Source organism: Pongo abelii, chromosome 13, assembly GCF_028885655.2.
Source record: "Pongo abelii isolate AG06213 chromosome 13, NHGRI_mPonAbe1-v2.0_pri, whole genome shotgun sequence".
NCBI lineage: Eukaryota > Metazoa > Chordata > Mammalia > Primates > Hominidae > Pongo > Pongo abelii.
The window spans coordinates 81,685,322-81,707,134 of record NC_071998.2 but is presented as its reverse complement, the minus strand read 5'-3'; the positions used below and the strand labels follow the sequence as shown (position 1 = coordinate 81,707,134).

The 21,813-nt window shown below is 49.1% G+C and overlaps 1 long non-coding RNA gene across 1 annotated transcript; it reads left to right on the top strand.

Annotated features, from left to right (window-relative positions):
• Positions 1-8,458: 8,458 nt before the first annotated feature.
• On the top strand, positions 8,459-10,617 carry LOC129047914 (uncharacterized). The gene is made up of 3 exons (XR_008509794.2): positions 8,459-8,763; positions 9,438-9,520; positions 9,673-10,617. It is a non-coding gene; the product is annotated as an uncharacterized LOC129047914 (long non-coding RNA).
• The last annotated feature ends 11,196 nt before the right edge of the window (positions 10,618-21,813 follow it).

Sequence of the window (21,813 nt, the reverse complement as noted above, 5' to 3'; positions counted from 1 at the left end):
TCACCTTGTGGGAACTCCAGGAACTGGTTAAAGATCTGCAGCAATCATGCAAACTCCCAATGAGGACAAAACCACACTCAAAGCAGCAGGGAATTTTGTGGCATTCGGCTCACCTCTGCCCCACCTCCTTCCCAGCACAGTCAGGAGGAGGCCACCCTACTCCTGGTACCTCCCTTGGGACACAAGGGAAAGACCGAAACACGTTTCCGGAGTTCTGGCTTGTCTATGGGTTGCCTGTGGAACTGGTTTCTGTCCCACGCAGAACCAGTGCTGGTTGGAGTGTTGATGGGAAGGGCAGCCTGCTTGGGATATCAGGATGGAGACCCTGGGGGCAGCACTGACTGCTGCCGTATGTCAGAGCTGCAGGGGATACCGGCACGAGGATCAGGGAGAAGAAATAAAGCAGAAAGTCGAAGGCCTTCAACAGACGCGAAAATGAGGGAGAAATTCAAACATTCCCAGATATACAGCATATAAAAATGTATGCCCACCACTGAGCACCTAAATATATAAAGTGAATGTTAGCAACCCTGAAGGGAAAAATTGACAGTAGGGAAAAATCCCCTACAACAGTAGTAGGGAACTTCAGTACCCCACTCTCAATAATGGACTGATCATCCAGACTGAAAATCAAGAGGAAACACTGGGCTTGAACTATACTTTCCACTAAATGGACATAACAGTCATATAGAGAACATTGCATCCAACAGCAGCAGATGGCACATTCTTCTCAAGGGCTCACAGGGAATGTTTTCCAGGAGAGATCATATGTTAGACCATAAAACTAGTCTTAACAAATTCAAGACGATTGACATCACATCAAGGATCTTTTCCAGCCACAATGTTATGAAACTAGAAATCAGTCAAAGGAGGAAACTGAAAAATTCACAAAGGTGGAAATGAAGCAACAAACTCCTGAATAACCAGTGGGTCAAAGAAGAAATCAAAAGGGAATTCAAAAAATATATTGAAACAAATAAAAATGGAAATATCACACATCAAAGTTTATGGGATGCAGTGAAACCATTTCTAAGAGGAAAGTTTATATTGATAAATGTCTACATTAAGAATAAAGAAAGGTCAGAAATAAACAACTTGACTTTACATCCCAAGGAACTAGAAAAAGAACAAACTAGGCCCAAGGTTAGCAGAAGAAAGACAAAAACAAAGATCAGAGCAGAAATAAATAGAATAAAGACTAGAAAAATAATACAAAAGATTAAAGAAACTGAGAGTTGGGTTTTTGAAAAGATAAACAAAATTGAAACACCTTTAGCTAGACTAACCATGATAGAAGTCTCAAATAAGTAAAATCAGAAATCAGAGAGGGGGCATTACAACTGATACCACATAAATGCAAAGTATGATAAGGGAAAATTATAAACAATGATATGCCAATGAATTGAATAACATAGAAGAAATGGATAAATTTCTAGAAACATACAACCTACCAAGACTGAATTATGAAGAAATATAAAATTTGAACAGACCAATAAGAAGATTAAATCAGTAATCAAAAGGAGATTGGAGTAGTAATCAAAAATCTCCCAACCAAGAAAAGCCCAGGACCTAATGGTTTTACCAGTGAATTCTACCAAACATTTAAAGAAAATATAATACTCTCAAACTCTTCCAAGACATTGAAGAGGAAGGACCACTTTCAAACTCATTCTATGAGGCCAGAATTACCCTGATACCAATGCCAGACAAAGACACTACAACAAAAGAAAACTACAGACCGATATCCCTGATGAATATTGGTGTGAAAATCCTCAACAAAATACTAGCAAACAATTCAACAGCACATTAAAAGGATCATAGACCATGACCAGGTAGGATTTGTTCCTGGAATGCAAGGATAGTTTCCATGGCACTCCTTATGGAAAACGGTATGGCAGTTCCTCAACAATTAAAAATAAAATTAGCATGTGATCCAACAATTTCATTCCTGGATGAGAATTCCATGAGAGAACTGAAAGCAGTGTGTCGAGAAGAGATATTTGTACACCTAAATTCATTGCAGCATTTTTTTTTTTTTTTTACAATAAATAGCCAAAAGGCCATTTCCACCAGTTAGGTGGTGGAAATGGGGAGTTAGTGTGTAATGGGGACAGAGTTTCAGTTTTACAAGATAAAAAGAATTCTGGAGATGGAAGGTAGTTATGGTTGCACAACAATGTGAATGTACTTAGGCCAATGAACTCTATATTGAGAATGGATAAGATGATAAATTTAGTGTTATGTATATTTTACCACAATTTTAAAAAGTTACCCAAGTGCCCACTGATAAATGAATGAATAAACGAAAGGTGGCATATACGTTTTGAAATATTATTCAGCTTTAGAAAGGAAGGAAATTCTGACATGCTGCAACACAGGTGAACCTCAAAGGTATTATGTTAAGTGAAATATGCCAGTCACAAAAGGACGAATACCTTTTTGTGATTCCACTTACATAAGATCTCTTCAGTAGTCAAATTCACAGAAACAGAGCTCAGGATTGTGGTTGCTAGGGGCTGGGGAAAAGGGAAATGGGGAGTTAGTGTGTAACGGGGACAGAGTTTCAGTTCTACAAGATAAAAAGTGTTCCGGAGATGGAAAGTAATTATGGTTGTACCACAATGTGAGTGTGCTTATGCCACTGACCTCTATATTGAGAATAAATAAAATGGTAAATTTCATGTTATGTGTATTTTACCACAATTTTTAAAAAGTGGAGAGCCTTGAATATGGTGAGAATTTATTCAAAAGGCAATGGAGGGGTCTCCAGACATAAGGGAGAGTGCGACATGGCCATAGGGGATTTGAAATGGCAATTCTGCATGTGTAGAAAACATGACTTGGAGGAAGAAACCCCTGTGAGCAGGGAGCTCAGTCAGGAGTTAGCCTAGAGGTCAGTGGTTCTCAAACATTCAGATGCACCAGGATGGCTGGGGATGCAGGTATAGGTGCCCCAGGGACTTGCATTCAGTGGTTCTAGGGAGGACCTGGGAATGCACGATTCTAACAAGCTCCCAGGCGATGCTGATGCTGCTGGTCTAGGCACCCCAGTTTGGGAACTATTGGTCTAGGGAAAGGAAGGGGATTATCAAGAGATGCTGGAAGCAAATAGGGCAGCCAGCCCAGGGGCAGGAGGGTCATGCCCCTGACCATTCCCGGGGACCTGGACATCTGGCCTGGTCTGTTTATACTAGTGAGTTACAAGGTTGACAAGAAGCCATATTTACTTACTACCCACTCACCAGAGCGACATCAATCCATAAACAACCCCAAATGATCCATTTCCTGGACACCCCAGGTTCAGCAAAACTTCCACCACCTGGCCTCTCTGAGAGGCTTCCTTATGCTTTATTAACCTCTTTTATGGGCCTGGTGGGAGCAACTCTGACCTCAGGGATTGCTTTCTCGTCTATCATGTGACCTGGCATGATAGCAGTCTGCACCCTATGTGCTTCATGCCTTTGATGCTTTTGAGAGCTGAATGTAAGCCGCTGCCTTAAAAAACCCAGAGTTAATAATTCTCCAAGGCAGAAGCCAGGAATTGCACCCTGGGGAGGCCTGACTTCAGATTGGATGATTCCACAAAGTGTGCCGGGAAGCCTGTACGACATCTGGTCCCTGGCAGGGTTTCCGGGAGTTGTAGGCGACTGCTGCTTCCTCCTTTCCCATCCTGGAGAAATGTTACGATTCCAATGACCTCTGCAGCTGCTGAGAAGATAGCAGACCGTGCTCTGGGGTCTTCCAACCTCAGAGCACACACTGGACAGGATATTGGAATGCCGGAGTTGTTAGGGCCATTCCCGCCCCACCTGGGACCTGGTAACTTGGTCACACCAGTCTCCTCTGAGCATCTGTAACGAAGGGTGGGGGTGGGGATAGGCTTTTTGCCTTATGAATGTCTGTGTAGCACTCATTTCCTGGGACCCTCACCACTGGGGAGCTTGTGCAGATAAAATCCACCCTCAAACGAGAACACTCGCCAGCAGCTAGTGGTGGACAGGCAGGCATCTAGAGACTGGAGCAGATGCTTCTCAGCTCTGGCCAGTGAGTGCCCCTTGATCCCTGTGCTCCAGCCTGGAGCTTCCAGGGGCCCAAGAGACCTTCCTTCCCAGGTTCCTTCTTGCTCTCCCTGCTCTGTCCTCTCCCCATGGCTGCCTCCCCTTGTGCCATGGCTCAGGGGGAATGTCCTTCCTATTCCCAATGGCCATCTTCTCACCCTGATGGACACGCCTCCACCTGTTTCTCTGTGGAGTGTGAGCATCAGGAAACCCTCTGTGCTCCCAGCGAGGCTGCCGGTGAGTGGGATCTGGCTTTGGGAAGCATCTTGAGTGCAGGACACCAACCGCATCAGAAATTTCTGAACAGCACCTGCCTTCTAGGGTGTAATGAGGTGCCACAGGGAGAGCCCCAGTGCTTGGCACACTGTAGGCATGTAGCAGCTCTTCGTGGAACTAAGGGACAAAGGTGTGACTTGCAAGGACACAGTGGCTTTTCTTCTTTTAGGAGAGCCCAGAGGTGCTCCTTAGGCAGGCCAGTAATGGGAGCTGAGTGAGGGGGAGGAGGAAGAGAGTGGCTTTGCTTCCCTGGGGTGGGGGGGTTCTATTCCCTGTTGGCCATTGGAAATCAGCATTCATACTTGGCAAGAAATAGCTAATCTCTACCTTGGGGAGCGTAGGCTTGGAGAGGATGTGCCTACTGCAACCACTGGCTTTCAAAAGAATGGGCTTTCTTTGCTGATGCTGGATCAAACGTACTGAGACATGGCCACAGAAGCTCTGCTGCTTTATGGACATGAAAGGTGGGTGACAAAGCCCTGAAGAGGGGACTAAGGTATCCTAAATTCTGAAATCTGTCCCCAGATGCACAAGCCTCCACGTGGAAAAGGGAGAAGGACTGCTTGCGTGGTGTATGGCTTTGGGTGCAGTGACGGATGGTGCACACCTGCCCCAGTGCCCTCCATTGAGGTTTGGAGCAGTGACCTCACCTCTGCACAGACCCACCTGCAGGGTGGGGGGATAGAAAGGGGCTATCTCAAGTGTGGGGGGCACCAGGGCAGAGCGCCTGGGAAGTATTGCCAGAATAACTAACTGAAGACCAGTGGTTAGGGCAGGGGAGTCCTGCCCCTGTTCTCTGTCCTGTCTCTCAGGAGCTGGTGTGGGATAGGGAGATCAGGTGCACAGTGAGGGGCGTGGCTGTAGATTGAACACAGCATGGTCAGGCTTCTGTCTTTTATTATTTATTTATTCATTTATTTACGATATATCATATTTGTGCATACTTTGGGGGTACATGTGATACTTTGATACCTGTATGAAACATGAAATGATCAAATCAAGGAAATTAAGATCTTCATCACTTCAAACATTTATCTTTTTTGTGTGTGTTGGGTATGTTACAAATCTTCTTTTCCAGCCACTTTGGAATATATGGTGAGTGACTGCTAACTATAATTTCCCTACTACACTATCAAGTACTAGAAGGCTTTTGTCTTCATTAGGATAGAAACTACCCAAATATGTACTTGGAATATAAATGTCTGCATTTTAATCTCAGCTTCGTATTTCTGAAGAAAGGAAATTGAATAACCAGGGATGATGTTTAAGTGCATGTCTGTGTAAACATTTAAACATGTGTAGAAAGGTATTTTCAACAAGCATATAGCTTGGGAATGCTCCATGTCTGAATTCTGAATGCACACAATATACTTTCATCTAAGGAGAATATCATCAGTATTATAAATATGAAGCCATAAAAAATTCTGCCGATGCTTTTAGGGACTGATCAATGCACTGTTTTCATTTGCAATTTTCCAGTTTATGTTGAGTCATTTTAAGAACCACTTCGTAAGTACATTTTGGATTTGGAAATTGGCTATGCATTTATTTTGGAAAGAATAGTAACTCCTTTGAATAGAAGCGAAAGGCATGAGGTCACATGTTTCTATTAGATGCCTCTGTCTGGAGAACTTGCTATTTACAAAACCATGACACTATCTTACATGGTGTTATAAGGGTTAACAAGTTTCCCCCTTAAGTAATGTCCCCAAGTAAGTGATCAAGTCCTGTGCTGCCAATGGCAGATAAGAGACATTAAGATAAACAGACTGAGAGGAAACAGCCATAGAGTTCAACAGGAAGAATCCATTCTGGCTATTAAAAGCTTTTTGACAAGGATGTTCTAAGACCGGCTGGACAGGAGCTGGTGGTAAAGGGGTTTGTGTCTCCTTCCTTGGAAGCCCAGCAAGAACAGAGCGATAGGTGTTAAGCAGGGAGAGGCAGGAGTGACCCCCCCTCCTGCCTCAGCTGGCCACTTCCTGCAGTCCTTTAGATACTCAGCTTAGATGTCGTTTCTCCAGAAGTCTCCCTCACCTCTCAGACAACAATAGGAGGCCCAGGTTATACTCCCAAGTCCCTCCACAGAACCCTCCAAGAACCCTCCACAGCCAGGCTTAGCATAGGGCATCTCGTGATTTCTTGTTTACTTCTCTGCATTCACTTGGCCATCAGCGGGAGCACATTCTGGTCACCAGTGTGTCCCTGCAACACCAACACTCAAGGTTCATTTCTTCTGGCTCACACAAGTTCGGCTGGAAGCCTTCTGCAGCTCCTCTCGGGCCAGTGTGTTTCATGAATAATAACAATAATAACAGGAGCACCCCTCCCTTCAGCCAGAGTTAACAAGCCTCCTTTGTTTGGGGCGTTGAGTTTCAGGTGAAGAAGAAATACTGGATGAAAGAGATGTTCCTAAGTTTTCACTTCCACCATCTAGAGGCAAGTAAACAGCATCACTGTGGTTTGAGGGGGGTGATATCCCTGGTGTTGGCTCCCGTGGCAGTAGGGGAGGCTCTGTCCCTCGTTCCTTCAGCCAGGAGAGTGGAGATGCCACCTGAGCTTGGATCCCAGGCAGTTTCTGGGAGGAGGTGGGTGGGCCCTGCTGCGGCAGCTTTGACACCAGGCTTTCCATCCATGCTTCTCGCCTCTGCATCGCTTCTCCATTTCCCACAGCCCCTCCTCTCGCTGGGACATCCCACACTCCCCTCCCACCCCTTTCAAATAGGATGCATCTGCTGTTTAAAAAAAAAAAAATGAAGCCACTTTGGAAGGCCGAGGTGGGCAGATCACTTGAGGTCAGGAGTTTGAGACCAGCCTGGCCAAAACAGAGAAACCCCATCTCTACTAGAAAAAAAAAAATACAAAAAATATTAGCCGGGCATGGTGGTACATGTCTGTAGTCACAGCTACTTGGGAGACTGAGGCATAAGAATCGCTTGAACTTGGAAGGCGGAGGTTGCAATGAGCCGCGGTTGCACCACTGCACCCCAGCCTGGATGACAGATTGAGACTCTGTCTCAAAAAAAAAAAAAAACCTGAAGCAACCTTCCCTTCACCCCACTGGCCTGACATGGCTCCCATCTCCCTTTGGTTCCTGGATCTCCTAGGTTCCTGGATAGAATGGCCTTGCTTTGTTCCCATTTTCTCATCTCCCTTCTCCTCTTCTGCCTGCTCCAAACTCAGCCCCACCCCTGTCTCCCTGCAGATGATGTACCCAGTGCACATCGACAACTAAACAGGCACCTCCCAGCATCTCTGGCCTCCCCGGCTCCCAGTTTCTTCACCACAAAGTTTCTCTAAGGGACTTTTGGGCCACTTCCCCAGAGCAAAACATGCAGCTGTTAAATAGTTGCCAGGCAACTGAATCATTGTGAGCAGGGGTGAATTCCTCTCCCACAGGAGAGGAATTTTACTTTTGTCGTGGGGAGTGGGAGGTATTTATCCAGGGTGGACTAGGGTATTAATTATTTCTGCTGCCAATTTGCACGGCAAGAGCTGGGCCTCATCTGCACTCCTTTTCCTCAGTTTTCCCTTCTGAGGAAGGTAGATTTGTTGGGAGAGGACGCTGCAGGCTGAGCCTCACCTCAGCCAGAAGTACCTGGGCTTGCAGAGTTGCTGGATCGGAAGGCCAGGCCTAGAAAGAGGCAGGTGCTTGAGATGTGGAGCTGCTGGCAAGGAGCAGCTGGAGCTAAGGCTGGTTCCTAGTCTCCTCCTCTTCCCACATCAGTGTCCTCCCAGCTCAGAGGCTCAGGCGGGAAGCTTGGAGTGAGTGAGTGAGCTGTGCCACCTCCAGCCCCTCTGGCTTCTTCAGGTAAGGTCACAGGGAGTTCCTCTCCCCTCAGGACCACACACACAGAGGGGTAAGGGAAGGGGGATTGGCCAGAAAATCCAGAAAAGACAAAGGATTCCAAAAGCTGAATTTGAAGAAATAAATTTTGCAAAATATGGCCTGCTAGCATTCATTGCCACTTCTAGTGGCGCTAGGAATTCTTTCTTTCTGACAAGGCCAAAACACACTAGGACAGAAATTCTCAACCACAGAGGGAGTGGCAGCTGTGCTCCCAGGAGACATTTGGTGATGTCTGGAGACACTTTGTGTAGTCACAACTGGGAGGAGGAGTAGAGCCCAGGCAAGCTGCTGATGCCCTGCAGCAGCAATTATCTGGTCCTAAATGCCTATGGTGCCAAGGTTGAGAAATCCTATCCCAGAGCAACTGAGGGCTGGTCTTACGTTGTGGACAGGGCGACTTTCCACATGGCCGGGCCTCAAGCCAAAGGATCTAAGGAGGAGAACTCAGGGAGGGGATAGGCATTTGTCTTGGTCATAGCTCCCTCCCTTCCTCTTGCAACTCCTGATGCCCTCAGAGACTGGACCCCAAACCCCAAACCGAGAGAATGCCACACACACACTGGGTGTGTGGGTCTATACCAGGTCAGCATGAGGGGACCTCTGCTCTTGTCTAAGATGGTCAAGGGAGACCTCATGGTCAGCCCAGTGGGAGCCTGGAAATAACATCTACATTAGGAGGACACTGGAGCAGGGCATCAGGGTACCCACTGGGTAGCAGAACCTCAGAACTCGACGCCCTGAGACTGACTTTCATGGGTCAGGGATTAGGGCAGGGCATGGCTGCCTTCAGGTAGCATGGCTGAGCCAGCATGCTGGCATTCTGCCTGAAAATGAGTGTCTGGGTATCTAAAGTGTCTTTATTTTCATGTCTGGGATGTTGAGGGGTGGTGGCAGGTGGGGATCAGCTAGGGCCATGGCTCAGAGAGCTTCAGCACAGCCTCTGGGGGTGGCCCACTTCCTGATGGAAGCTCAGGATTCCCCGAGAGGGAAGAGGACATGGCCATTTCCTAACGCCTTGGCCCAGAACCTGACTTCATGTCTTGGCACTTTTGCCAGACTTTACTGGTCAAAGTAAACCCCAAGTCATGTAGATTAAGGGGAGGTCACTTCAACATGCCCTCGGTGGGGGCCTATGTCAAAGGACCAGTGGCTGTCTCTCATCCTTCACTCGGAAGCTCATCCCAGAGAGGATGTACAGTGTGCTAGAAACAGAGAAGCCCCCACCTGAGACAAATGGGCTTTATTCCTCCTCCCAGGGTGGCTGAGTGACATGGAGAGTGGTGCAGGCACAGGGCATTGGTGCATCAGAGGGACCCTGGTGAGGAAGACCAAGACGCGTGTAAGGAGCTCACCTCCGGCAGAGATGCTTTTCTGTGGCCAGGGAGTTTCCATTCCATGGTTCCCTGGTAGCCTCCTCAGCCCTGCTCTTCTCCACTCCATGTGTACCCCACCTCTACCCCCCATTAACATAAGGACTGCCTTACCTTACAGAGCAGCCAGCGAAGTCAGAGCCATCCCACCCACTTCCAACAATGCTGCTCCCCGGCCAAGAGGGCCTCTGCCAAGCACTACCCGGATCAGAGCTGCGGTTCCTGAGCCTGTGGAAGATGTGGGGAAACTGTCCAGGGCAGAACAAGCCCTGTGTGCTCCCCGCTTGCTCCTTCTGCAGTGTGGGGCATGTCATGGCCAAAAGAACTATTTAGAAAACTCATGGGGACTTTGTAAAGGATCAAAAGGGAAAGCCAGTTGTGATGGAGAGGGGCCCAAAAGAATGCATGTTGGTGTCATCATTAGTGTTGTGGTGGAAATGCAGGTGGGAAGTCCTGTGGCTTCCATATAAGCCTGGCCTGTTAAGAGTGGGCGACAGTGTGGGGTGTGTTAGAGTGTGCGACAATGTGGGGTGTGTTGACGCTGAGTGCCAGTTCTGAGAGGAGCCTGATGCCTGGCAGCTTTTCCAGGAACTGCCCGCCCCTGGGGTCCTGAAGACTGCTCAGGACTTGGGACTCAGATCTGCCTGAGGCTTCTCTTCCTTCTCTGTCTTCCCCACCCTCCTTCCCTTGCAGGCCTTGCTGAGGCTCCTAAATGAACTTTGCTGTCCATACAGACCCATGTTAGCTGTAAACATATTTCTGGTCACTTAAATCACTACTGATTTGCAGCCAATGAATAGCTGCTGGAATGGAGATCACAGGCAAAGAGAAACAGCAAAAACATAAAGACGCCTGCAGAGCTAGTGGTAGCTTGCAGAGTCATTAACAGAAACTTAGGAGATGCTAGGGCTTGTGGGGAGTACACTTTCAGAAAAGTTGTCATTTCAACATATGATTATGGTGAAGTGTCTGCCTGTAGAAAATATTCATACATTAAGCTATTTAAAAAGGTGTTTCACATTTCTTTCCTTCCTTCCTTCCTTCCTCCCTTCCTCTCTTCCTTCCTTTCTCCCTTCCTCCCTCCCTCCCTCCCTCTCTCTCTCTCTTTCTTTCTTTCTTTCCTTCTCTTTTTTTATTTTGTTTTGACAGAATCTCGCTCTGTTGCCCATACTGGAGTGCAGTGGTGCAATCTCGGCTCACTGCAACCTCCGCCTCCTGGGCAAGGGATTCTTCTGCCTCAGCCTCCCAAGTAGCTGGGATTACAGGCATGCACCACCACGCCTGGCTAATTTTTGTATTTTTAGTAGAGACAGGGTTTCACCATGTTGGCCAGGCTGGTCTCGAACTCCTGACCTCAGGTGATCTGGCCGCCTAGGCCTCCCAAAGTGTTGGGGTTAAAGGCATGAGCCACTGTGCCCGCCCTCACATTTCTTTTGATAATTGCATTTCAGAAAAACCTTCTCTACCAGTCATGTAATGTCCAGTACTCTCTGTGACATTTTGTCCAAAGACTTCTGATCTGCACACATAAGATTTTAAAAACTGGCCCCTTCCCCATCCCTTCTTCTCTAGCCCTGTTAAGTAGGTAGCTAGCCCAGAAATTGCACTGTTGAAAGTGTTCATTGAAAGTTAGATTATACTAAGTAAGCAGGCATATTTTTTTGAAGCAAGCTTTATAATCCTTTAGATGATTAAAAAACAATAAATAAATTGGTTTTTCTTTGACTTCAATTTATTTTGAAGAGATAGAGAACATGGGTCATGGCACCAAATTCCCTGCTGTGTGTCCCATGGATGATCAAGAACGTTGGACAGATAACTTTTTCTAAACAGATCCTACCCCTGCTTCTTAAGAATGGACTGGTGGGAGCCAGCCTGGGTCACCCTGCCTGCTGCCTGTCTTGCCCTCTGGAGCCAATCCTGTACCTTTCTGTAGGTGACGGCCCAGCCCCAGAGACTCTGCTGCTTTTGTGCTGTGTTTTCTGTGAATGTGGGCATGGTCCAACATGCACAAAAACATTAAGGCAAAGGAGAAAACAGCTCTTCAAATGCCCTTAAAGACCATACCATGTCTTGGTGATTTTACATTCAGGCCCTAGCCCACTTTGTTTGTTTCAGAACTGGAACCTCAGTGACAAATGGCTGAGGCTTGGCAGAAAACTGTATCCAGGGATGCTCCCGCCTCTTTCCTGTACCTGTGTCCTTATGGCATATGCTGTATGTACTCGACTATTTGCTCTCACAGTGGAAAGTACACCAGAGGCTGCTAATGTATTTACTTAAGGGAGACCAAAGAAATGGTGCTGAGAACATCTCACATGATATGTGATTGTGTGTGCTTGGTGTGTCTATCTCCTTGGGATATATGTTCTATGGAAAGGAAATCAGTGCACGGGTCCCTTAGGAAACGCAGGGGGAGGTGAACAGCAATGCGTGCAACCCCGCCCGCACAGTGGGCATGGGTGCTCTTGCGGCTGTAGAACTTGCTCAGTGAGGACCCCTGTGCACACTCACCCGAGCACAAGCTTCTGCAAGTCCCCAGTGCAGCGCTTTGTGGGTGCTCAACGTGAGTCTCTACCACCTGGCTCAGAGTCGCCCCGAAAAGCTGTGCACAACCAGGGAAATACAACAGAAAACAATAAGCTATCTTTCCTTGGAAGAACGGCTGAGGGGCTGGGCCACCTTTTAATTACCTTTTCCCTGTGAATGGTCCTCTGCTACAAGTTGCTGTGGCCAAAAAGAGGGCTCCTTAGTGGACTCATGGGCTTGGAAGGTGAACGCTGGGCTGATGTTGAGGGATTAAACATTGATTCCTTAAGGCCTCAGGCAGCTGCAAGCCTGGTGACGGCCCTTTCATTACCAGGTAGAGGGACTAGCATTCAGTTGAATGCATTCACACAAGGTTCTGTTTGTGACTGCACCAACCATGTGGGGCTTACAGAAGATGGTGAACAGATGAGAGAGATGTGGGAAGGTGGTGGTTCTGAGCCCTTACCACACATTAATTTGAACCTCTGGGCTGGGGCCTGGATGTCACTTTGTTTAAATTTTCAGGGTGATTTCCAAGTGTCTCCACACTTGAAGACCACTGCCTGGTACCTTCTAGTGGATGGAGATGATGTGCATAAGTCTTTCTGGTTGAAGACCCCCAGGCCAGATCTTTGGAGGGCCCTTCTTGGTCTTCCTGGAACCAGGTAAATCTACTTCTGACTGGCCACTAAGAACACCCAAGAGGTGATGATGTGCCAGGGTAGTTTGTGCATATGTTAAGTTGAATTCTTTCTCATGTCTTTTCTCATTAAAGATATAACATGACACAATACAATACAATACAACACAATAAATTATAGCACAATGCAATGCAGTATGACACAATACAACACAATGCAGTACAATATGGCACAGCCCAGCACAACAGAACAGAACACAGCACACGGTAACACAAACACAACACACTGCAACACAACACACTGCAACACAGAAGCCAGGCCTTTGCACTTTTTGGTTTCCCTGGGGTTTGTGTTACTGAGCCCAACAGCAGCCCTATTCTAAGCTCTATCTGCATAATTCTAAACTCCCTGAGGAGGTATGTGGGTTCACCCTGAGGGAGCAGGGCAGAATAGAGAGGCAACACCTCTGGCTGGGGGTGGATTGGGGATAACCAAGGGGACAGGGAGAGAGCCCAGGATGGAAGGGTTACCTTTAGGGTCTCATGGGCTACAGGGGCTTACAGTCAAGGGGTCCTGGGAGGTGGTAGGGTTTCAGAGAGTCATTGGCTCATGGGGCTTTAAGAGGTTGGACCCCAGGCTTACCAGGCTGGGCCCACAGCTGTCCCCATGCAGGCTTGGACAACAGAGGAGGATGTCTACATTGTCCACCAGAGCCGACTGACCATCAAAGTACTGCCCCTAGTGTTCCTGATTGGTTAGGACCCCAGTGACTGAGCACTCCTTGGGGCAAAGCTGTTTGGCAGTGTCCACTAAGGCTCACCAAACACCTACCACAAATGCTCCATGACCCAGCAACCCCACTTCTTGAAATATACTCAAGGGAAATGAGTGCATATATCTGCCAAAAATATGCACAAAGATGCTGCAGCATAAACAAATTGTGGCTTATATCATGGGTAGCGACTGTCTGGGACCAGCGTCGCATGGGCAGTAAAAATAATTTACCAAGACAGTTGTAGGTAGAGAAAGGCTGATTTATTGGAGAAAGTGGGAATATACGTTGCAAGAAAAGAACGTGCAAATCAGCAAGGCAGGAGCTGACTGCAAGGAGACAAAGGCTTGGTGGGGATTTTATAGGATGATGGATGATGCTTGTGCTGGAGAGGGCGACTGCAGTACTGACAACACCAAGGCTGCAGTGAGCTAACTCGCACTTTTCTATCAGCCGAGGTTCTGGTGATAGCTGGGCACAGGAAGATTATGAGTTATTTGTGCGGGAGGGCTGTGTGTCCTGGATCAGGAAGAAAGGCAGACTTAGAGCTTAACTGCTTTTTCTTACTTTCTTCTGGTCCCACCAGCCTGATTCCTTTTCTCCAACTAGGACTCCATTGTTTACCCATCTAATGAAATATTACTCAACTCTAAAAAGGAATGAAGCAGTAACTCATACTATGACAGGGCTGAATCTTTTTTTTTTTTTTTTTTTTTTGAGACAGAGTCTTGCTCTGTCGCCTAGGCTGGAGTGCAGTGGCGCGATCCTGGCTCACTGCAAGCTCCGCCTCCCGGGTTCACACCATTCTCCTGCCTCAGCCTCCTGAATAGCTGGGACTACAGGTGCCTGCCACCATGCCCGGCTAATTTTTTTTATATTTTTAGTAGAGACGGGGTTTCACCATGTTAGCCAGGATGGCCTCGATCTCCTGACCTCGTGATCTGCGCACCTCAGCCTCCCAAAGTGCTGGGATTACAGGTGTGAGCCACCGCGCCCGGCCAGGGCTGAATCTTAAAAATGTTATGCTGCGTAAAAGAAGCCAGACACAGAAGGTCACATGTTATCTGATTACTTTCATAGAAAATATCTAGAATAGGTAAATTCAAAGAGATAGAAAGCAGATTAGTGGTTGCCTGGGGTTTGGGTGTTGGGGAAAATGGGGAGATGCTGCTTTATGGGGTTTTATTTTGGAGTGTGGAAAATGTTTTGGAATTAGATACAACTTGTGATTGCACAACATTGTGAATGTATTAAGTGACCTTGAATTGTTCACTTTAAAATGGTTGATTTTATGTTATGTGACTTTCACCTTGATAAATTTTAAAATACTTTAAAAAGAAAAATAAATGACCATAGTAGCTTTATTCATAATAGCCCCAAACTGGGAAAGACCCAAATGTCCATTGGTCACAGAATGAATAAAAAAAAAAAATGTGATTTATCCACATGCTCGAATTCTATGCAGCAATGAAAACAAGTGAGCTTGGCCTCCCTTGATATACCCAATTCTGGATCAACCTCAAAACCTCAGGCTAAGCAAATGAAGCCAGATGCAGAGTGCCACACATAGAATTAAGTCAGTGTACATGAATATCAAAAGCACACCTAGCTATGGTGGGAGAAGTCAGAATAGTGGCGGTCTCCAGAGGGAATTGTCTGGGATAGTGACGTGTTCTGTATGTTGATGTGGGGGCCGTGATCTTGGTGTATACAATGTCAAGACTAATCAAACTGTGTTCTAAAGATGGGTGCTCTGTGTTGGATGTAAATTATATTTCAATTAAAACAACAGTTTCACATGAAGGGAAAGACATAGTTAGAGAAAGAAAAGCACAAACCATTGTATGAGGAGTCACTGACTCCAGGCTGGCTGGACACCCACACTAGGGCTGGCTAGCTGGCTGGTGGCTTTCTGTGGTCTGGCAACTCCGGAGCTGAAGCTCGGTCCCTCAGCCGCCATGGTATTCTGCCATTACCTGCTTTGCGCATCTGTCCCCCAGCAGGCCTGGGAGCCCTTGAGTAAGGAGCCTACCAGTCTCACTCTCAGTGGGGGCCCGTCCTGTGGTGTAGTAGGAACTTTGGTAAGTGTTTTGGAAGGTCCTGTGGAGCTGGGACTCTCTCAATGTGCATGAGCTGGGAACTCAGGAGTGCCTCTGTGTGTCACAGTGACATCAGGGGTCCCAGACAGCCCTGGCAGGCATCCCCTGCGCTGCTCAGCACCTACCTGCTTGCCAACAGGAGCCCTGGGCCAGCGCCTGGACCAGACTCTGAGCATTTTCATTCCAGAGGTGGCCAGCTTCCAGGACTTGCTCAGCCAACAGCCACACCTCAGGTCCCTATCCCCCACCCCCTGCCTATAGCAGCCCCTGTGTGCTGGGGCCTGGACCCCCAGGAAAACCCCGTGAGACCCTCAGCCCCATCCCTGTGCTTTGGGGCATGCCTCTGAACACCTGGAGCCAGGCTTTTCACACTTTCCTGAACACCGAGTCACCCCTGGACCCTGTGGAAATGCAAGTATTGACTCAGAGGGTCTGGGGCAGGCTGGAGCCTGTGGTTTTAACCAGCTCTTGGGTACTGCCATCGCTCTGGTGCAGGGACTGCACTCTGCGTAGGGGGTGTCTGGAAGGCCTGGCGAGCCATCACGTCCCTCCCTGCTAAACAATGATAAACACATACACTTATACCTGCAGGAGCAAGCCCATGCATACAGGAGCACGTGTGCACCCCTGTGCAATATTTAAAGGGCCATCAAGCAGATAGCACCGTGAGAAAGACTCCCTGGGCCACAAATGTGCTGGCTTGCACCCCTGAAGCCCTGAGGAATTTTCTCATCACATGATCCGCCCCACACCCTGACTTTCTGGGCTCTCACTGTGTCTGGAGGTCTGCTGGGGTCAGCTGAGGCTTCCCCTTGGTTTGGAGGCCACATGGGAGGTGTCCTGTCCAGGCCCCAGAACTTTCCAGGCAGCACCTCCAGCTCCCCTCACAGTTCCCCCAGGGCTATTTTTAGGATCCTATTTTTGCCCTGTTTGAAGTTCATGCTGACTTCACCACCTAATTGGAAAGGGCAGCTCCCTGGAATTATCTGTCCTACATTCTACTCTGTGTACTGTACAGAGCAGAGGTGATTAGATGTCCCCTAGTTGGGGTCAGGTGCCCGGTGTCTGTCCCTCTTTGCCCGGGTGGAGTGTTTTGGAGCCCACTCCAGTGGCCAGGCCTAAGGCAGGCCCTGGTTCTCAGTTTCTCCTGCCCACCTGCGCTGACCCGGCCTGCCTGCACTTGCTCTGGGCATGTGGCTCCTGCAGTGGGTCCCAGACCCACCTGGCTCTATCCACAGCCCAAAGCAAGGTTGCGGGAGGCAGAAGGGGGATGCAGCTTGTATGGGGCCTGCTCTGGCCAGGTCAACCTGTCAACAGTGCTCTGCACTCCCCAGGGGATGGACTATCCCCACAGGGCTTCCACCTGCTGGGCTGGGCTGTCTTTCCCAGCTCTTCTCACTTGGAGGGCTGGGGGCTCACGCTGGAGTCTTGGATTTCTGTCCCGATGCTGCAGGTCTGGGGGCCTGTACTTGAGAGTCTCAAAGTCCTTGGAGGGATGCCAGGCCTCCCTCTCACCACCCCAAACCCTGCCAGAGTTCTTTGAGCACCATCAGGCAGTATGAGGGTGGAGGGTGGACTGTGGGCCCAGGGAAGGCTGAGTTCCCCTCTCTTATTTGTCATTTTCCATGTGATGACAGCAGGTTACTAATTCCTAGAAAGCTCAGTTTCCCAAGGTTAACCTTACCCATCTCATGGGGATGGTGTGATCATTGAATAAGTTAATGCACATAAAGCCTCAGGCATAAAGTAGACTAGTAAAAAAGGTTATTTCTTCTCCAGCCCATCGCTGTCGGGAGGTCTGACTGTCGTGGAAGTGGCATCATGGGTCGGGCTGAGGACCTGCCAGTGTGCTCTCTGGAGCCCCGTCCTGACTCCTTAAGGCAGTGCTGAGCCGAGCATGGGCCCCGAGGATCTTGTCTCTCCCAGCTCACCTGTGCCCTGGGCCACCCTTGGACAGGCCCAGCCTCCGTTTCCATCTGTGAAATGGGAGAATCCTCCTCAGTTCTCCGAGTGCTGCTCAGAGGCCCCTTGAGGTAGTAAATTATGCAAGTGTCAGGAGAATTTTGGGGGACCTGGAGACCCCGCACCCTCATGAAAGCTCATGAGGTCCAATCCCCCTTTCAAGGTATGAGCACAGCTCTTTCCAAACACAAGGAGATTCTTCCCAAAGTGGGTTAACTGGGGCACCCCACTGAACTGGAAATAAACTCTACCGATTGTGCTGAGAGCTGCCCGGAAGTGCCCAGTTTGGGAGGATCTCATCCACACGGGGGACAGCTCCATTCAGCGGCCTCATCTGGACTTTCCACGGCCGCTGTCACCATTTCTCTGAATACGACATTCCCGGCCTGGCACTGGGCTCCTTTCCACCCCGCTGCAAACATCACAAGAGCCAGGACTGTGCCTCTCACAGGCACGTCCCCTGCAGTCTCAGATGCTCTGCAAGCAGTTATTAATGAACAGAGTGCACAAAGGACAGGTGTGGCCCAGCCCTCTGTCCACACACAGGGACACAGGCCCTAACTAGTCCTGCCTCCTTCTGCCCAGGTCTCTCAGGAACACTCCACTTCCCTCTGGGAAGCCCCTGGTGGAGAGGTCTGGGCAACGGGGCTGGGTGAGCAGCAGCCCTACTGCACATCCTCCTGCTCTGGGCAGACCCTTGAGTGCCTCTTGGATGCTGAAGCAGGCTGCTTACAAAACCAGTTAACAAAGACCCAGCCTGAGGAAGGTGATAGGATCTGCTTCTGCAGTGTGAGCCAGCCCAGGCTGGGCTGTGTTCAGGGCATCCAGGGAGGAGGCCTGAATTCTACAATTAAAACCTAAATGCAGGAGCAATCTAAACAACCAGGCTTGGGCACGTCCTGTTTGTTGTGTAAATCCATGAGTCTGGTCTGCATGGCCAAACGCTCCCTGACAGCTGACTGCCAAGTTTCTGTTAGGGCTTGGATGTGACCTCCTTCAACCCCTGCCTTGTTTGGGTTTACTCTGGGGTTGAAGTCTGAGGAACATCTAGATGGGGGCCTCCTGGAGTGGCCTGTCACTCTGTCCAGAGGGACATGGGCTTGCCAGCTCCCTGGGCGTCCACGCAGTGGCTCCTCAAGGCCTGGCCAGCTCCTCACTGGCTCCTGCTGAGTGTCTGTGCCCACAGCAACCAAGAAGTCCTGTGTGTGCCCTGCAATTCTGCTTCATCTTAGAAACTGCGAACAGAGAGAAAAACTGCCTGGCAGCTTCCGCACTGATCTCTTTCTCTGTCCTTTTTCTCTTCACTTTAGTTTTTTTTCTTCTACTCTTTTTCTGTCAGAAAGCAGTCAGCAGCTATGTGAGAGTTCTCCCGCCTTGGTCTGAGAGGCCCTCGGTGCGTGTTCAGGAACTGCAGCCAGCTGGCCTTCTCCTCTTTATTCAAAAGCCTGATTCCTCCTTACTGCTCGGCAGACACCTCCAGAGTGCCAGCTGTGCGGGTCCCAAGGGTGCTGAGGGCAGGAGAAGGCAGCTCTGGCAGCTCACGAGGGCATCGATGCACCCCCCCATCTGTGGAGCTGAAGTTTAACGCTGCCATCACACCTGCCTTTGGTGGCAGAAGGGCAGGCACATGCTCCTCTTATCCTAAAGCCTTCCAGCTGGCTACTTCATCATCTGCACGAGTCTACAGGACTATGGGGGACAACAGCTCCCCAAGGCCTAAGACTCCTCCTTAGTCGAGTGCAGTGGCTCATGCCTGTAAGCCGAGTTACTCAGGAGGCAGAGGTGGGAGGATCACCTGAGGCCAGGAGGGGCAACATGGAGGGAAACTGTCTCTTAAAAAAGAAAGAAGGAGGCCGGGTGCGGTGGCTCATGTCTGTAGTCCCAGCACTTTGGGAGGCCGAGGCGGGCGGATCAGGAGGTCAGGAGATCGAGACCATCTTGGCTAACATGGTGAAACCCCGTCTCTACTAAAAATACAAAAAAATTAGCCGGGTGTGGTGGCGTGCGCCTGTGGTCCCAGCTACTTGGGAGGCTGAGGCAGAAGAATGGTGTGAACCCGGGAGGTGGAGCTTGCAGTGAGCCGAGATTGCGCCACTGCACCTCCAGCCTGGGTGACAGAATGAGACTCCGTCTCAAAAAAAAAAAAAAAAAAAAAAAAGAAAGAAAGAAAGAAAAAAATTAAAAACTTTTTATAAAAAAGTAAAATTTTAAGAAGACTAAATAAGTAAGTAAATAAATAAAATGGGTGAGCCCTGCCCCTCCCAGCTCAGCCCTGTCCCTGGACACATGGGTTTAACTCACAAGGGCCTCCCTCTTCTTCTCGGGGTGCCTCACCCTCTGCAGGGCCCTCCGCCATTTCTCTTCCCCACCCCACACCTTCTCAGCTTCTCATCCTGACTTGTCAGTTGCTCCATGCCTTTTTTTTTTTTTTTTTTTTTTTTTGTGAGACAGAGTCTCACTCTGTCACCCAGGCTGGAGTGCAGTGGTGCAATCTCGGCTCACTGCAAGCTCCGCCTCCCGGGTTCACACCATTCTCCTGCCTCAGCCTCCAGAGTAGCTGGGATTACAGGCACCCGCCACCACGCCAGGCTAATTTTTTGTATTTTTAGTAAAGACAGGGTTTCACTGTGTTAGCCAGGATGGTCTCGATCTCCTGACCTCGTGATCCACCCACCTCGGCCTCCCAAAGTGCTGGGATTACAGGTATGAGCCACTGCACCCAGCTGCTCCATGCCATTTTTTAAAAAATTATTTTTTTCCCTTTAAAAATTGCTGCAAAGGGCTTCAGATCCACATGCGTAAGAAAGGACATAGAATGAAGAAGGAAGGCCACCATCTGTGGTCTGGCTACATCCTGAAGTCAATCAGGCTTGTGCAGGTCCAAACTGGCTGCTTAGGACCAGCTCAGGTATCCTAAGGGCCAGAGAATCTGCTCTTTTTCCCCATGAGCATAGAGGTGCCCAGAAGGTGGTGCAGGATAGGTTGGCCCCAGAGGGGAGGAGGCCATCCCAGCAGGCTGAGGATGGTGTGCAGGATCTGGAAGGTGTGACACTCCCTGTTCCCCCCGCCGGGGATCAGCTCAGTCCCCCATCCCACCCCACTCTTGCCCTGTGCATGTGAAGATCCTCTGCCTCATCACACAACTTTCTTTGTCCTATTTCTCCCCTTGTCAGGTGGCCAAGAACATGGTGTACAGTTCAGAGAGCCTCTCAACACATTGCTTTAAAGTTGAAGACGGGGCCAGCCCAGGGTATCAGCAGCCTTGGCCCCTGCTCCATGCACCATTGCAGGCTGGAGCTATGGCGTTTCCCAAAAACCACTTGGGCTTCTTACACATAGAAACAGGGTGACCTGCTAGATGGGTAGACATGCTGCCCTCCAACTGAGGGTTGGGGTGATGGGATGGGCTGAACTCTGTTCCCCCAAATTCATATGTTGGAGTTGAACCCAGGACCTCAGAATGTAAGTGTATTTGGAGACAGGGCCATTAAAGAGGTGAGTAAGGTAAAATAAGGTTATTGCGATGGGCCCTGATTCAATAGGACTGGTATCCTGGGAAGAAGAGATTAGATACACACAGAGGGACGACCATGTGAGCGTGCAGGGAGAAGACACCATCGGCAAGGCGAGGAGAGGCCTCAGAAGGAACCAGTCCTGCTGACAGCCTCGTCTTGGACGTTCAGTCTCCAGAGATGTGAGACAATACAGTTCTGCTGTTTAAGCTGCCAGATCTGTGGCACGTTATTACCACAGCCTGAGCTGACCCACACAGATGGTTCTTTCGGTCAAACTGTCTTCCCGTTTGCCTTCTGTGCATACTGGCAGGTGAGTGAATGAGGAGAAAGCTTCATTTCCTCCCCAGGCCTGAGCAGGCAGCAGCTGCTTTCCAGGTAGAAGCGCCCCACCTCGCCTCCCAACCCCACACCTGAGGCTAGCCTTGTTATATTTGCCACCAAGATTCCTCATGGAGCACGTCTCTTCATGGACTCCAGGCCCCCAGTCTCAGGACCCAACTCAGCATCTGGCCTACATTGTTGATCTGTCTATTCCTTCCTAAAGCATCAATTATTTTGGAAGGAGCTCAAGAAAATTTCCAATGAGTGTGCATGACGAGGGGATAAAGGAAAAACACCCTCCTTCGGCCATTTCTGCAGGTCCTGGCTCTGTGCTTTGCAGAAGCGGCCTCGGAGTCCTTGCCAATAGACCTATGCCCAGTGCCCCAAGGGACCAGTGTGTGTCTCTGCCCAGAGAAGGCGGGG